Below are 11,146 nucleotides of genomic sequence, written 5' to 3'. Positions count from 1 at the left end.
CAACATTGAAATTCCCATACGCAAGCAACGAGTTGTCATTCAAAAACAGCAGTCTCTTTGATTCAATAAAGTCACAAAAAAAGTACAAACGAGAAAGATGCTAAATCTTGAGGTGAACTTCAAGGAAGGCAGACAGGTACTGAAATTTAGCCTAATCCTTTCAATTTTGGACTATCCGTACACAGCTACGTTTTTTCAATTATTCTCTGAGTACATTTTAGTTACCGTATGGCCTATAGTGCCGTTTTGAAAATTATCTGTAGTTTGAAACTCTCTGTTTTCAGTAGAGAATTTTTTCGGATTAGTGTGGAAGCAAGGCAGAACGATGACAGAAAGTCACAGCACGGTGTGAACGGGGCCTTATGCTAACTTTAGTACGAGTCATAAATCGTGTTATGATTCCTTTACAAAGGCAAGTTTGCGTTTGAATCTTTGGGAAAGAGAGATCGAAACAGTTTCGCATGACGTGCCTTCTGCGATTTGCTCTCAGAGAAAAAGACTTACAAAATAACGATGAATTATTTCAACTCTCGTAACTTAACCATTTTATTTTTACCTTCTTTGTGACTGTTCAGGCTGCAGCCTGGGCACTAAAGAGCCAATGGTACCGAAAGTGATTACGTCATTCGTCAAGTTCTCGCTAGCCGAAAGTTTGGAGCATTCTTCACTATGGTCGACGAACCAGGGCCATCTGTAGAGAATCAGGCTGCGGCAGGTATGTCAGAATGTACCTTAGTTCATGTCATCGTCATGTTGTAGTTTACCTTATAGTGATTGGTTGGAAACTTAAGGCAGCAGGCCAAACAGAGAGCGCTTTATATTAGATCGAAACTTGATTGCGATACTTTTTTGTTTAGAATTCTCAAACTCTAATGGCTATCTGATACAGAGTTGATCTCGACCTTAACTTAAATATTCAGAAACACTGGAGGGACAGGATCCTGAAATCAAACAATCAAAGAGGAGATTGGAATGTCCACATAAGGTTCTGTGAAATTATCGATTTTAGATGCTAGATTGGGAGAAGTTTTTGTAAAAATGCCATATCAGCGTTTTCATTCAGTGTGCATCGTGAACTAGATACCGAGTGTTTTTAGTGATTACAGTGTCTGGCTAAGCCTTTCAGTAGCTTCCCCCCATCCCCCCTCCCTCCTGAAAATTTGTGGTAACTCGCGCGTGATGATATACCGAGTGGTCCTGGTTGATCCTGTGACTGTAAATTTGCACCCTTTTCTCGGGATATATTAGTTTTATAGAATTGTTTGCTGTTATACTGTTTTTTTTTTTTCTGCCTAAATGTGTTTTTCGGTTTCTTTTATTAATTCACTTTTTTTCATAGCTCGCAAAAGGGGAAAAGCAAGCACTGACCGCTGACCGGGTACAGTTGTAGACTATTAAAAATGCTTAAGGCCAAACAGTTGTTTGCTAGTAATTTAATTCCATGTTCAGGTCTAGCCTGCAGAGCAGCCGTAATCCTTTTGTGTTGTTCAGACGAACGGAGGCAAACGCAAGGCGAGCGTGAAGTAGCACGTTTCTCCCCTTGCACGCGACTGGCACTCCACGCTTGTCTCGCGCTTACCTCCGTTCCACTGAAAAACGCCAAACAAATAATGTCTGTTCTGCAGGCTTCTTTGGACCATTTCAAACTATCCAGACTTATAGGCAAAAAAATGAACGGAAAAGTTTTCGACGAGATGTTTGGCCAAAATGACCCAAAATTCCCTTTGGTTGAGGGGTAGTGTTTGGTTTTTTCCTAACATCTCTCTTTTTTTGCCTCGGCTTAGGTTTGAAGCACGGCTTGAAGCTGAGTCTTCTCGCGCCACATATATCATTTCAACATTCAAACGTCACGCGCAGTACTACAGTTTAAATGATGCACCTTTGTTTTTCTTTTACGTGTTTTGTCTAGCCGGCCAGAATCATTCACAAATTAGCCAACCTTCTTCTGGACTACGCTCGGTTTGAGAGACGCTTAAGTTCCCTTATGATGGGCAGATTACTTTTGACACCGTTCGTCCAAACTTGAAAACCTTGCTCAGGGACTGAGACAGATTGCGGATTCCTCGCACAACATCTTCGGTCGTGTGCTAACACGAACCAAAATCGTAATGGTTTAGAGCTGAAACAAGAAACTGTTCCAATTAGAGTGCTTCTTGTGATTTTTAGATCTTGCCCAGCTGCTCTAGTGCAGGTACAGCTGTAGTAGGTTTAAATGTTTCTCATCTTTTTCCTTATAGAGTATTGTAAGATTTAGAAGTTGACTTACCTGGTATTTAGATATGAAAAGTATTTGTTCGTTCGTTCGTTTTGTTTTGTTTTGTTTTGTTTTTCTTTTTCTGTGTGTTCCTGTTAACTTGCTTCTTGATCCAAAGTAAACTTAAAACATAAAAATCCTGCTTTTATAAAACCCAGGGATTTCGAGCCTTACCCATGGAAAACGAAAGGGATTTTTTTCCTCTAGTTTTGTTTGTTCATGGATTTGTCTTTTCATAAGCTGGAATTTTTTTCTCCAAGGTCGCCTCTTTAGCCATCAGCACATGTAACGGTTTGCTTCTGAATGGTGGTAAAGAAGCTTATCACAGCAATAGATGTCTTCACAGTCTTGTTGCAGAGGCTTTGTCCATGTACGTTCCCCCCTCCCCCCCTCAAGCTGTTAGTTTGTTAAGTTTTGTGACGGTGCTTAGGCTGATTAGCTGACACTAATCCATCATCCTTGTTGTTTTTTTCGCCTCAACAGACGTCAGTAAATGTGTACAATTTTTACTGTCATTTGTAGAGAGAGTCAATAATTTCGACATAGTAAACCGGTAGCGGTAACTTTTTCTAAAGGATTAAGACATTAAACGAGCCCTTTTAAACTTTTCATACATCAATTTTCTGCTCTCAATTTAAACTTTGCAGTGACTACCATTGACTGACTTTCTTGCAGCCATTGACTTTGATTCAGAGTTTTACTGCCTTGCAATTCACTTCGCACACTGAATGTGGACTAATTAGGTTTCAGTATGTCTTTGATGCTCTCAATAATTTACTCAGGGATGAACTTCGCAACTCTCTTGCTTTCCAAAACATGAATAAGCAAAGTGGGTACCCTGTTCCAGAAGTTCTCTCAGACCGCTTTTTGATTGGGTGTCGTAAAAACAAAACTCAAGTAATCACAAGGAGCCAATGACGGCTCAAATAAAAAAAGCAAACGGCTGAGTGACCATCTCGCCTCTGGTTGTAGTTTTGGATCTGATTGGTCGAGGAAGTGGTACGAGTTTTTTGGACCAATGACAAGGCGCAGTAAATTAAACCAAGATGAAGACAATTCCGAATTTGTTTTCACACTGCAGTGGAAATTTCTCCAATAAATGAAGCGCGATGGTACGAAGAGCGTTGAATTTGGAAGGTTTGGCGTCTACCCTTCCCAAACCCCCTCTCTCTTCTCACCGGCGATCATTTCTCATAGAAGCCGTGCCACAGATCTGTGATCGAACTCTGTGAGCCGATCACACCCGTGTCAGTCCTGTAGTCTTTATATACTGACTGTGTAAATGTTATTCTTACTGTTAGGTCAGTACTCGAGAAGAGGTAAATCATCTTAATCACTTGGATAAATACGTGGATGTAACCGTCCTTCGAGGCTCCAGTAAGATGATTGAGCGCATTCAGACAGAGCAAAGAAATTCCTGTTCTTGGCATGCTTAGGGAATTTGCCACGTGTATGTCGACAAAGATGCAGATCTTGAAATGGCCACAAAGATTGGTGAGCATTATATAACTCATTATTGTACCTCATGCTTGGTGAAAAAGCGTTTCATTGCCGATTTTGCTCGATTTTTAATGGGTAGTAGTAATAACCCGCGGTTGCATTCGTTGTGCTTGACTTCGCTCTGTGATTGGTCCAGAAAACTTGCAGCATTCTTCCAACCAATTATCCTTGATTCGGGTGCGATTAACGCGACAAGAACCCGCATTCTGCAATCTTCAGCGATAACTTCCTTGATACTACCTGTGGTGCTTGTGTGGCGATCAACTTTACCAGATGGTTTCACTTACTTCAAGGATCGTGAAATACGAAAATTTTGGCTATTTTTCCCAAAAACCATTTGATAACTCCCGCTATTCAACTAGATGTTTAAACGCGGGTAATATCTTTAAACCAAACCCTTCTTCAATGGCTTTCCGTTTTGGCTTAATGATTGCCGAGACAAACATTTCGTTGTGGGTGATCATGTTCGTACGGTACATCTGTTAAACTTGATTTTTCGGCATCCATCGTCTGTATTTTGGTTGCAGTATACTCTATTCTTTCTTTGTAGCAATGGATTCCAAATGTGACTACCCTGCAGCTTGCAATGCTGTGGAGACCCTTTTAGTCCACAGGGATCTTGTTCAGTCACCATTTCTGGAACACATGCTGAAAGCTCTCAGGGAAAAAGGAGTAAGTCGTTAACCTTTACACTATAACATTAGAATGCGCTTTTTCCATATTGCTCTCTATGCTTTGGGTGATGAAAAATGAATGCGCGAGAGAAATTCGCTTCTAAGAAATTTTAGAGCGTTACTTTTCAACGGTTATGAATTTTTGTGTTATTTTGCGCAATTGAATTTATTTTGTTTTTGTTTTTTTTTTTCATCGCTATATGCGTTTTAAGCGTCAAAATCACGAAATTTGAGAAAACTATGAAAACACAGCTTTGAGTGAAATTGAAGCGCGAAGCTGTTTTATTATTATTATTATTATTATTATTATTATTTTATTTTTTTTCAATCAGTACGCATTTTTTGTCCGTCGCTAACCTACGTAAGTTCGCTGATTACTCATGCTGGACAAAATGTGCGTCCTTCTTATTAAGACCACCAACTCACCACCTGACTCCGTTTGCTAATTTTGTTCTTATTTCTGGTATTAATTTTATTTGTTTGTTGAATTGATTTTCTTTTCAGGTAATAGTTCACGCCGGACTCAAGTTGGTCAAGACTTTACCGCTGGCTCCGGCTCTGGCCAAGACTACGAAGAAAGAATACAGCGAGTTAGGGTGTACAGTGGAAGTAGTCAGGACTACAGAGGAAGCCATTGATCGCATCCATCAATGTGGAAGCTCTTACGCTGTCATTATCACCGATAATGGTAAGAATATCTTACTTAATCTCTCCGTAATCAGGGTTCTTTTCAGCTCTGTTTTTATCGCAATGATTTCGCAGAGCTATGACAGTGTGATGAAGATTATATCAGTGTTTTTGGTAATTCTCGTGATATTTAAGAGCTATTCACCAAGTGAGGTGGCTATGCAGCGAGGTGAATATCCGCTAGCTACATGTAAGACACATTAGTCTTTCAATGTTCACGCCACGCGCCATTTTAATTTGCCGCATATGTTGACTAAGCGTTTGCTAAAGTTTTCATTATAACAATTCAACGTCCGTTTGTTTCCAGTATGGGGTATTTCTTTCAATGATTCTAAGGTCCATTTTTGGAGGTCATTTCTGTTGGCCATCGTCTCTACACTGTGATGTTTCGTATGTTTGTTTGTTTGTTTGTTTGTTTGTTTGTAAAAACCTTAAAGAGAACCTACGTCAGCTGCGCAACGCAGAAAAATATAGACAACTTACTTATATTTTCCAAGTTTCTATGTTATACTACATATTGCTCAGTTGACAAATTTGTAAGCCGCGCAAGATGCATTTATGGTTTGCGTTGTGCCGATTACTAAAAGCCCCTTATCAAAATATTTTATTGTTAGGGGGGACTGCTGATCACTTTCTAAAAGCTGTGGATAGTGCGTGTGTCTTCCATAACACAAGCACTAGATTTTCCGATGGGTATCCCTTTGGCCCGGGTAAGTATGAAACAGTGTGCTTAGCTATTACAGGAACACAATTGCCGTTAATTAAGTAAAATAAAAGTTTCAGTTCGTGGAGCGCAAAATTCATTAGTGACCCGATGGGAGGACAAATTTGCTTCGGTTCCAGTAACAAGGGTTCTAGTTATGGAGTGTGAAGGGTTAAAAGATTATCCCGAAGGGAAATAAAAATCTTGTCCAATTTTCGGGAGGCTTGAAGTAAAACAAATGTAACCTGCGACGATCCTTAATTGGTAAAAGGGATACTTTTGCTCATAGATATCAGAGGTCCGGAAAACAGGTTGCAGGCGCGCAACTACGGCAGTTATGGGATTGAATTTCTTCTTTTGACACCGTAATGATGATGACATCCTCCTTTCCCAGTGTTCTTCGTGTAGCGTGGCACCTTTCGTATTCTTTTTATGTAATCATCTGGAATTTAGAAGCTTGTAAACGTTTAACTTCCATCATTGACTCGGGGCCCGTCTCTCGAAGGTACAGTGAAATTAACGGGCCGGTAAAGCTGTTCTGTTTTTGCGGCTACTGTTTCCTATAGGAGGAATATGTTGTTATTCAATGTGGGGTTTCAGAAGATTTGCAAATTGTGCAATAAAACTATGAGCTAAAGGAACAAAATGTACTGGTTAGAGTGCCAGAACCTTCGAATCTATTCTCTAAATTTTGATTGTAAAATATGGCTTCGGGCCAGTTCAGTTAATGGGACTTTCGGAAAACGGGCCCCAGAATTTCTCCTTAGGGAACTATTTATTGATCCAATACCAAATTCTCCGAACTAGTTTCATACTATTTGTATGGCTGCCTGTGAGGAGAATTGCTAATGATATCTTGGGAGTGAACGGGTTCATCTAATTAGATACGCATAGGTAGGATTTTTCAAAGGCGGTGGGAAGAGGGATAGGGACGCTGTCACGAATTTCCGCGCTCTTATGTGAAATGGCTCATACTGCGTATTTGCGCGTCTGCATTCAAGCGGCGAGAACGACGAAGAAGTGGAGTATCTAGCCACGGAAAACATATTATGCGATGACGATTCTTTGGACTTGGGCAGTTTTCCAAAAGTGATTCTGAAGATATGGATGTTGTTGACCTGAAAAGATCGTTTTACAAAGGGAGGGGAAATTATGCGCGCATCGGGACTCCTACCTTCCAGGTACACCCGTGAGTCCATTAGAACCTTGAAACCCCGGTATAGCTCCAGTGCTTTGGTCGTGGCTGCACTTTGCCCGTTTTTCTACCTGTTGATTATCGAGGGTTTTCTTGTCCTGCGTAGGAGCATAGTGTGTCGCGGAGCTTGCTATAGGTAGCGGGGATGGGAATTCATCGAGTCCTTCAAAGGTACAGGATACTACTAAACACAATTATGTTATTTAGGTGCTAAAGTAGGTATCAGCACGGGTCGTATCCATGGCCGGGGTCCTGTGGGTGTGGAAGGATTACTGACCGCTAGATGAGTAATGACTGGCCAGGGACACACAGTGGATGACTTTGCTGATGGAGGCCTGCTCAAGTATCTTCACGAGACCCTCCCGATTGAAGGCACTCATCAGGATTCTACTGACGAAGAAATGACTTCGGATAATGGCGACAGCGAAGTAATACAGAAATAATTACGTAATGCTAAACGTGTGCTTCAGTTTGCGCACAGTACTCGTTATACGAGTCAATGTTATGCTTTTGATGAGCGTATGTTTTGAAACGTCCCGCCCAAGAACGTATTATTATGTTCAATTAATTTAGCTATTGCTCTCATGCTTGTATCTCAGTTATCCGTTTTTGTTATCCAACTACAATCCGTAGAGTACAAATGACGCCAAAGACGAGTACAAATATCCTGCGGTATTTGTACATCAGAGAACCGGTTAGACAGGTTTTCTCGCATCGCGCAAGCGAAGAATTGGATTAAAGTTACGGGAAAAAAGATGACGGACAATTTGAATCCTATTTCTGACGACGAAGAGTCGAAATGGGATGGCAAATATAGATTTAAGTTTATTAGTTGAATCCAACGAAGAAAAAAAAGCTAGACGACCAGAAAACTTTTTCATTTATTGAAGAAAATAGAAACAGTAACACGAAAACGCGTCAATTCCGTCCCGCCTTCTGAAATAACAGTTTGGCGGGTTGGATAATAATTAACTCATGAGAGGTTTGGTTGTGTAGTATCGCTGAGTATTTTTACTGAATACGGCAGTACTCGTAAAAATACTCAGCAATAATACACAAGAAAACGTCTAATAAGATATATATGCATCTTATTGCTAGACAATGTAAAAATATCACTGACAAGGAACTTTTTCTCTCTGTGGATAGCTAAATGCGGAACCCCATTTTTGAGAAATTAGGAATATTTAAAACTGTTTGTTTGGCTTTGCGTTCGCCTGAACGCAATCTTGATACCTTGTTGCCGTTCTTGTGCTCCATGCTCAAGCGATACTGATGAATATACCGTAATAATAACTGTACGTTGACCCCAATAGTTGACTGTCACGTTCTCAGGACAGACTATGCAAAGCAGAAAACCTGACTCTTGATCAAGTATACACAAGAGTTTTCGTAATAATAATAGTTGTTATATTGGTATGACCGAGATGTTGCTGTCAACCCCGAGAAAGCAAGATATTGGTTTACTTCGTAATTCGGTTCTTAAGTCAATCCCGTGCATTTTCCACGATTGTCCGCGGAGGAAAGGGGCAGCTGAAAAGTCCCTGGTCCTGATGCCTGTTACAAGAACATGCACAGTTTGAAAATAGTTCTTAAAGCAGACTCTTTGTGTGTTCGGGGGGAGGGGGGAGAGATAGGATCTGTGCAATCAGTTCTGACATGTGGAAAATGCATAGGACACAACTCTGGTATTTTAGTACGGTTATCGCTATCAGGCACAATGAGAATTACATGAAAAAAATTAATAAAACGGAACAGAATCGTTGAGACAGAATCGTTACGACATCAATGGGTTCTTTGCATCTTCTATTTTCTATCTGCCCTTTCGCCGTCCCTTCCCCTCCCCACGTACAAAACAAAGATCTTGTCGGCTTGCTGACAAGTATTATTATTAACAGAGTTTTAACTAGCCGTAGCGCATTGTAAAGTGAACGGTATTTTCTCTTGCGAAATACTATTTATTAACAGTTTTATCACCGATGAAGGAGACAGGTTCTACGTAACAGAGACTAAATAATGTAACATTCAAAGTAAAACCCAATAAAGCAAATACGTTTGATAAGTTCCTTTCTTAGCTGGTGCATATTCGCTCACGTTTAAACCAATCGCGTTCAAGCAAAATTATATGATGGATTAACTATCTGAACAGACCTTGGACATCACTGTCCGCCTGTTATCTTTTTTTCGAGAGGTAACAATCATAGTCACGTCATTTGCATCCTGGAGACGAAAGATTCCGGTAGCCCAGCTAAAGATAATACGGTTCTTCACAGGCGTGTCAGTACGCTTTCCCTTTTCTCTCCCAGATCAGAACATGTGCACCGCTATGTAAAGAAATACTGCAAAGTAGTAGAATGATTATAGATTTATTCTTTAGTTTAAACTTATCTTACGTTTGTTCATAGAAGCCAAATGTTCATATTTTTTCTTAATTAAGGTCGACATACTTCAAAGATGATACTGATCGTATAAAAAGTCATAATTGTTGATCACGCCCTTCAAACTGCCATACTCCTAGCCTCGGTCGGATGACGAAGTAGAATTATTGCGTCTCACTATGAGCCACACGTTGGTAAGTATTCCTTCGCTCTTTGCTTCGCACTAATTAAACGGAACAAAAGAGCAAGGACTAGAACCAACTTGCCACCGTGATACTGGAACATGTAACCATTGGACCTTACCACGTAGTTTCTACTGTAGCACTGTATCATTCTGTGTGAGTCCTAGGAGTCTTATTCCTCTTTGTCTATATCTTCCTGCGTAGTAGGTGATGCCCATGGCTGGCGTTCTCCTAAACAAGGCTGTGTGTAGAAAATTACGGCGTTAACATAACAAGTGTGTTTCAGAACACTATCCTCCAATCTTGTATCTAAATGAGAAAAATGATCACAGCCTTTAAGCTTGCGGAATGGACTACCACTGTAAACAGTCGAATGTACAGGGCAGAAAAAGTGCAGATTCAGTTTCGAAACAAAGCATGCGTGGTTGGTTCCTTGAGGTCCCTCTTATACATGTCTACTTACTGGGTTATAAATCCAGGAGCTGATGCAAAGGGTGGGGCAATGTCCAAATGATCGACAGCGTAACCAATAGCATTTAAACTAGAAAATTCAACACCCAACACCAGGAATATAACACTTGTTCTCCTTAGCCAAATATAGCCTATTGCCACTATAAATATTCCAGCTAATAAACCTATGGACGGAATCGGAGAAGATTCATCTTTAAGTGAATCTTGAAGTCAAAGTTTCATCCACTATCAAGTGAGGTTTACGCATGGCCCGCATACATCTCTCCACATACACTCAGACTATAAGTTTTGAAAATTTGAAAAGTTTGTTTTGACTTAAATGGAAGGCCATAGATTGGCGCGCGCGAAATACCACAAAAACGATTCTACAATAAAAAAAACTTTTCATTTATTTTCTCAAGTCAGAACAAGAAACTCACAATTCATCGAAAACATTACTTATTTTCTCTTTTTTTTTTTTTCACTGTTGTCACTTTTTTTTTTTGCGACAAATGCGAAGAATGTTGGTTTGTTTTTTTGTGCAATAAAGGCGTACAAGAGAACCAGAGCCGGATAGCTTTTTCTCGACCGGCTCATGTCAACCCGTCCAGCCCTGCACACGTCAGCTTTTGGTACACTTTTCTATGGGATTGCGCGAGCGGCGCCAGACGGGTCATATGATAATTTTACTAATCCCTGCGACAAAGACGATCATATGCGAGCCTTAATAGAATCATAGTTTATGCTACTGGCCTTAGCGATTGCTAACTACTTACAGATATACAAATGTAAGTATTACCTGCCCCGTAAAAAATTTTCCTTATTGTACCAACTTTACAAATCTTGTATCTTATGAGCATATCAGCTGTTATTCTTCCTACTGGACCAAGAATGGCTTTAAACAAATACGGACAAGCTGCTAGGAATCCGGCCAGTCTGAAACGAGAAAAAAATAGACATTGTCTTTGCGTCGGCAGGTGAATTCATAACTTTTATATACATCCTAAAAAAAGCATACGTCTCTTTGGTGGTTTTGATAATGTTTTCTTCGTTTAGCTTTTCATGTCTTAGTCTTACCTAATTTCTATGAGAATTTACTTTAAGGAGATGCGGACAACAGGTTACT

At 40.2% G+C, this 11,146-nt stretch overlaps 1 protein-coding gene, 1 long non-coding RNA gene and 1 pseudogene across 3 annotated transcripts in view; 1 reads left to right on the top strand and 2 right to left on the bottom strand.

Moving 5' to 3' along the window:
- LOC148742309 (delta-1-pyrroline-5-carboxylate synthase-like) overlaps positions 1–9,072 on the top strand; it is a 23,049-nt pseudogene extending 13,977 nt beyond the window's left edge. The window contains exons 3-9 of the transcript XR_015999356.1: positions 576–715; positions 1,340–2,624; positions 3,556–3,748; positions 4,305–4,426; positions 4,933–5,116; positions 5,730–5,825; positions 7,221–9,072. The product of XR_015999356.1 is annotated as a delta-1-pyrroline-5-carboxylate synthase-like (transcript). The remainder of the gene's footprint in view (positions 1–575; positions 716–1,339; positions 2,625–3,555; positions 3,749–4,304; positions 4,427–4,932; positions 5,117–5,729; positions 5,826–7,220) is intronic.
- The window catches only part of LOC148742291 (uncharacterized), a 356,385-nt gene that overhangs the window by 56,605 nt on the left and 288,634 nt on the right, over positions 1–11,146 (bottom strand). The gene's annotated exons all lie outside the window — the stretch shown is intronic.
- On the bottom strand, positions 8,640–10,713 carry LOC148742308 (uncharacterized). The gene is made up of 2 exons (XR_015999393.1): positions 10,034–10,713; positions 8,640–9,811 (listed from the first exon to the last, which is right to left on the bottom strand). It is a non-coding gene; the product is annotated as an uncharacterized LOC148742308 (long non-coding RNA).

This window comes from Stylophora pistillata, chromosome 1, assembly GCF_964205215.1.
Source record: "Stylophora pistillata chromosome 1, jaStyPist1.2, whole genome shotgun sequence".
NCBI lineage: Eukaryota > Metazoa > Cnidaria > Anthozoa > Scleractinia > Pocilloporidae > Stylophora > Stylophora pistillata.
The sequence above is the reverse complement of the archived record's forward strand: the minus strand, read 5'-3'. Positions and strand labels throughout refer to the sequence as shown.